The sequence below is a fragment of the Phoenix dactylifera genome, chromosome 14 (assembly GCF_051530095.1).
Source record: "Phoenix dactylifera cultivar Ajwa chromosome 14, Ajwa_hap1_PhDact_Kaust_v1.1, whole genome shotgun sequence".
Classification (NCBI taxonomy): Eukaryota; Viridiplantae; Streptophyta; class Magnoliopsida; order Arecales; family Arecaceae; genus Phoenix; species Phoenix dactylifera.
The window spans coordinates 18,370,144-18,376,328 of record NC_143203.1 but is presented as its reverse complement, the minus strand read 5'-3'; positions in this window follow the sequence as shown (position 1 = coordinate 18,376,328).

Genomic DNA, 6,185 nt, shown 5'->3' with positions numbered 1-6,185 from the left:
CGTGATGGGGTAATGGATGGCTGAGATCACATGCATGCGAGTAAAGATGGCAACCCAAACTGGGTGCATGGCTTGATAAATTCAGTTCAAAAGAAAGGGAATTATATAGAAGAGTGTGGTTAGATTGTGGTTAAGGGATACTTTCTACGTTGGCCCTCTGCTTGTTTGAGATCCAAAAGCAAGTTCCCTACAAGTTCTGCATATAGGGCTGGAAGTAGGCTTGGGCTGGCCCGAGGCCAATCAAGCTAAGCTAATCTTGAGCCGGACTTTGGATTAGGCCTGAAATTTGGGCTTAAATATAGAGCTTATTTATTTTTTCGAGCCAAGCTTGAGTATGTCAATAGTCCGACCCAAGCCCAAGCCCGAACAAGGCCCGAAATAAAGCTCAAATTCAGGTCCGAATTTAAGCCCAAATCAATTTGTTTTTTTTATATTACTATTAAGAGAGAATAATAAAAAAGTAAAGGATAAATTAAAATGGATTTAGTTGAGAATAATATATCATATATCATTTATTCAGGTTATAGGAGAGAGCCCAATTTTCAGCAAGCTCATTTACTTGTAAGGTAATATTATGAGATATTAAACTTTAATTAGATTCATGCCAGACCTATTTTTGGCCCAAATGGATAATTAGGGCCGGCTCAATCGAATTCGGGTCAAGTCCGAACTTGAGCTTAGGTTGGGCTCAGGCCTGGACTATCCTAAAATTTTTGAGCTTTAGCCCATCTCAGAGCCCCCCCCCCCCCCCCCCCCCCCCAAAAAAAAGGGGGCCGATTTTGGGTAGGCACATGGCCTGGCCCACTTCCAACCTTATCTCCAGACAAACAACCATTTTCTTAGGCAACAGACATAAACCTATCTAAAGAAATAACTCTCGGTCCGATTAGGTCTTAATTGGAAAATGGAGGTTTCACATCGATAATCTGAGTTCTTGGATATAATCTACTATATCTAAACTGCTTCCACACCAAAAATAATGTAATTTTGGAGATCCATAGTCGATGCATCAAGTAGTCAAAAATTGGACAATTTAACTAAAAATAATACATATCTTTTGACTATTTAGTGCATAGGTTAGATAGGGCTCTAAATTACATGATTGTTGTTGCATAAGTAGTTTAGAGATTGTAGATGACATTCGATGGTTCCAATCATCTATAACGGGCCCTCGTCATCCAATCAAAAGCAAATGGATCTAAGTTGAAATCGAGTTAACTAGATTACAGTCCACCGCCAAAAAAAAGTATTTGTTAGCTATACTTATAGCATGTGAAGCACTTATGAATGAAGATCAACTTCAAAAATTACTCAACTAGACTTTATAAGCAATGTGAAACAATAATGGTTGGATATTATGTTCAAAGACCATCTGATCGGACATATTTGCCTAACTTAGTTAATCTTCTTTTGCTTTCTAAACAACAAATTTTGTTTTTTGTTTTATGCACGAAATGACTATTTTGGAACTTGAACTCGTGCCATTACACTTATCAGCTAAAACCTTTTATTAATGCAATAAATAGTGATCACTCATATATTTAAATATTACTTGCAAAAGTTGAAACAAATATCATAATCCAATACAGACAATTTGAAATAAATATATAATATATTTGACAATATTCATTTATCATCCCATAAATTCACTAAAACTTTGTTCTCGATTCTGACCAGCAGTAAAGGCAATTAACATGAGAATACAATAGGTTCTTAAGACACAAGACCAAAATACCAAACTTGTTAAGAGTACCATGTAGCAATTTATCAATCAAACCAAATCAAATCAAATAGACAAGATCTAAGAACATCAACTCAAATGGCCCTAGTCCATTAGTTTTCTAATTCGAGTATCTTTTATGCTCTATAATTTGCATAGAAGCAATTAGATACTCATAAAATATTGATTTGATCCGATATCTCGTAAGCTATTGTCATAATATACAAGTTTAAAATGTAAGATTTTACTTTTTTTTCAAAGAAAATTTGCTTGTAAAATAAGATATCTAAGAAAGATTTTTTTAAAACAAAAATAATCACTGCAGAATTTAATTTTTTCTAATGTTACATCATAGAATTTTTTTTTTGTCAGTAAATTTTATTAATATATAAATCATAAAAGGTCATACTACATTATTGAAGTAGTCATGCTAAATAAATAATTGAAAGCAATGAAAGAGATTATTCTTGCGTAACTAATTTGAAGTTATCCTAATAGCTATTATAAAAATACCAATATTTTGTAACTTTTTAATCCCCCAAAATATTCCTATACCTTGAATAAAATCCTATGTGTTCCCGTCGGATTAGAAAACACACACACACACATGCACATATTGTATTTGAGTTGGACTATACACAAAACATTCAATTCTTGGTAATAAGGTTTATGCTTTAAAATCAATGATGAGGTATCTAAATTGAAGATTTGGACCATTAAACATGATCACCACCATAAGAAATGGGTAGTGATATTACCATAACAATATATACTACTTTTAGAGAAATCAAAATAATTTTATAATTATGAATATTTATTCCCGTAATTTTGAATTTAAAAAAGCAAATCAAGATTCCTCCATTTCTTTAAAAACATGGGATAATTTCTTCTAGCCCTTCAAATCCATCGTCTTCCTCTTGACCTGTCAAACCCATGTTTTTTCTTGAATTTGCCCCAACCTTCAATCATGGTAGTGTCGATTTCTAGGTAATGATCAAGAGGGGTCGCATCAGGGAAAACCTTTACGTCGGTCAAAGTCTTATCTGAAAAGAAAATTTTCGATTTAATCATCCTATTTCAAGCACCAAATGATGAAATTTAGGCTTCATCTTTAGAAGCATCACTCTCTAAAAGGTGGGCCATCGTGTTGTATATCTCAAAAAATTGTTCGATTAAAAAAAAGGATCATCTCAATGGGATGTTGTAGGACCAAGTTTTGACCTTTAAAAGTTGGGTCTGCGACTCGGCTTTCTGATAGGACAGATATCACTCACGGATCCTATTCAACCCTACTTGTAGTATCCAAAGTAGTCCACATCGAGTTTGGAAATCCTTCTGAATTAGATTCAGCCATCTATATCCAAATTACACTTGGCCTTGTGATCAAAACCCTCCAAGAACCAAAATAGAGGGTTTGGGTCAGCTCAATGGACCATATAAGCTGAATTGTGATCCGGTGGCAGTACACATGATGCCAGAACCTATTTGTTAATGAGGTATTTACCGTCAAAAGGCAACTGACGGTATAAGACTTGATAACAGAAGAAAATCAACTGAAATTTATCTTAACTTGATCCAACGACATTGTATTCACTATAAGAAGTAGTCTGATAGTAAGTAGGCCATGGTCATATCTATTTACACGATAGAAAGCCTTCTAGAAGCTTCTCAAAATCTCTTGGTCCAAGACCAACTCCACTTCATCCAATGGTAGGTCGTATACCATGCAAAAATATCTGAGAGCAAAACAGTCACAATCCAAAGAACAAGTAGCCAAGTCTGAGTTATATAAGGTGCCAAGGAAATCTGATGCTAGCTAGGGCACCTTTAGTTCCCTTATGATGATAAACTAACTGCCTTCTAATCCCATTGATGGCAATAAAGTCCAACATCGGATGGAAATTTCTTCTAGAATCACCCTTTTATTAAAAGTAACTTATTTTAGTTGAATTTGTACTTTCTTTTTGAGATTTAGGTTGAATCTAAAGGCACATGGTCATCCCTATCAATGTCAAGGGTCTTAAAGCCAAGAAATACCCTCTATATATTAAAGTTTCTTTTAAGTAGACCCTTGTATCTTTCCTCTATTTTGTGGATGCTGCACACTATGCTTAATTCTAGGGATCGTGATAGATTCTAGGGACAAAAGTAAGGTCAATTACCAGAGTCCTTGTATGCGGCATGCTTTGGAGGAGCTGGGTATATTTCGACAATAACAAAGCCCTCTTGGTAGTGAGGTGAGAAACTACTAAATATCCCTTGAATTAGATGTCTCTTTATCTTACATTAGTTTAGATTTTAAAATCTTGTTTACTTTCTTTAATCCAGGATTTTTTTGATATCTACCTCTCATTTACATAATTATTTAGCTTAGTTTGGTAGTCTTCTGCTTTGTTACTCTCTAAAGCCCGTGCTACGTCTTCTAACCCATATCAACTCAATTGTTATTATAGCTTGTCTTTGTTGACTTTTCTTTTAGACCTTTATTTCTTTTATGATGCATGCATGCTTAGGTTAAGATTTGAGTCCTTGCATGATCTAAGTTGAGTTTCTTTTTTTCTTTTTCTGAAATTCTAGCTATTTTCTAACTCCTAGTTATTTCATGACTATTTTCAAAACTCTTAATTTAGTTTTCATATTAGAGTAGGGTATGCCGCTTGGAGTTGACCTTGGGTCCCTATCGATTGATCTAGTCCACCATTTGAGCTAGGACCTCGAGTGGTCGATTAGGTCTCACCTTCTAGTAGAGTGTATTCCCATCAAGATCAAGTCAGAGGCCATTGCAACCGGTAGATTGATCTTAACAAGACTTTTCTAGCCATTAGAAGAGAGATACTATGCAATTCCTCCTCTAATTTTTACTTTCTACTTGAATGTGCAAGGACTATTAAAACCCTATGTCCCGTCAGAGTGTAAACCTCAGTTATTTAGCGGACAATTAGAACCTATGTCCTATCTAGTATATGCCATCTGTCTTTAGTTTAAGTGGGATTACATTCTAATTGAGGATTCTCTTATTAACTAGATCAAGAAAAGATCCAAGTTTGATTAGAGAAGATATTAGAATAGAGAAATAGCTTGAATACAAGGATCGCGCTAGGTTAGGTTAAGCAAGACCTTTCCTAGACGTATTGGGATAATTTGAGTTGGACTCAAGTAGGAGCTGGCCAACTTGAGCTGATATATCTACCTAATAGATTATCCCTATGGATGATATTTTCTAAGCGAGGGGACCGACCATCTTTATCAAGCCACTACCCACTCCTTTTCCTCTAAGGATGTAGAGTCTTAGAAGGACTCAAGAGATGGAATAGCCAAAATAAGGATGCCACTCCCCCATCCTTATCCCTCTCTTAGTCAAGAGTTTAGGTAGGACTAGAGAAGATGGGGCAGCACTCTCCTCTATATAAGGAAGGGTGTCCCCCTCCTCTTGGGTGTCCCATCCAAAAAAAGAGAGAGGCGTAGGGCTCTTCTTCTCTATTAAGAAGATAGACAGAGAAGGAAAGCTTTTTGGATAATTTTTTTTCCAGCAGCACATTTTTTTGGTTTATTGTTTTTGAAGATTTAGAGCCTTACAAAGCCTTAGAAGATAGGCATGTAGACTAAAGTAACTTCAAATAGTAATTCTTAAAGGGTAATATCCTTTCACAATCTTAGTGTCTTCCAAGAATGTGAAGATTTGTATTATAACTATTACCAAGTGTTTAAAACACATCCATACTGATCATCACGATTCATAAATCAATCAATAGCAAGCCTAGGAAGGTCGCACAATATAAGCCAAGTATTAGTGGGTCCTTAGAAAAGATATCTTGCACAAGGCGACTAATAAGCGGTTCTTGAGGGATATCAATCCTAGATTAAGTACCTCAATAGCCTAGTTATCGATCTATAGATCGAGTACTTGGTCTAATAGTCTAATTTCTTGATCTACAGATTGAAACTTGGTCTATAGACCGAGCTAGTCTCGGTCTATAGGTTGAGTACAAGAGTTGTAGATCGAGTACCAAGTTTTAAATTGAGAATCAGAGGTGCAGGTTGAGTACCAAAGGCGCAATTGATACAAGGATGTTGGTCGACTGCCACGGTACATGCCGAGTAATAGGGTGCAGACTGAGTATCAGAGTGCAAGCTGAGTACCAGAGGTGCAAATCAAGCACCAGAGATGCGGACTGATTACCAAGGCATAGATCAAGTATTAGAGGTGCAGGTCAAGTACCAGATATGTAGATTAAGTATCAAATATCAAAGATACAAACTGAGTATCAAAAGTGTAGATCGAGTACTAGAATATGGGTTGATCCCCAAGGAGACCATTAGGGTATAAAGCGAGGGGATAAGAGCTATGAATCTAGGACGAGATACCTAGAGGAGTGGAACTCAAGAGGAGTAGCCAGCCAGTAATTACCACTACCTAGAATGTGGGAGGAGTGGTAGGACTATTCAAAATATAAAAGTAGTGAGA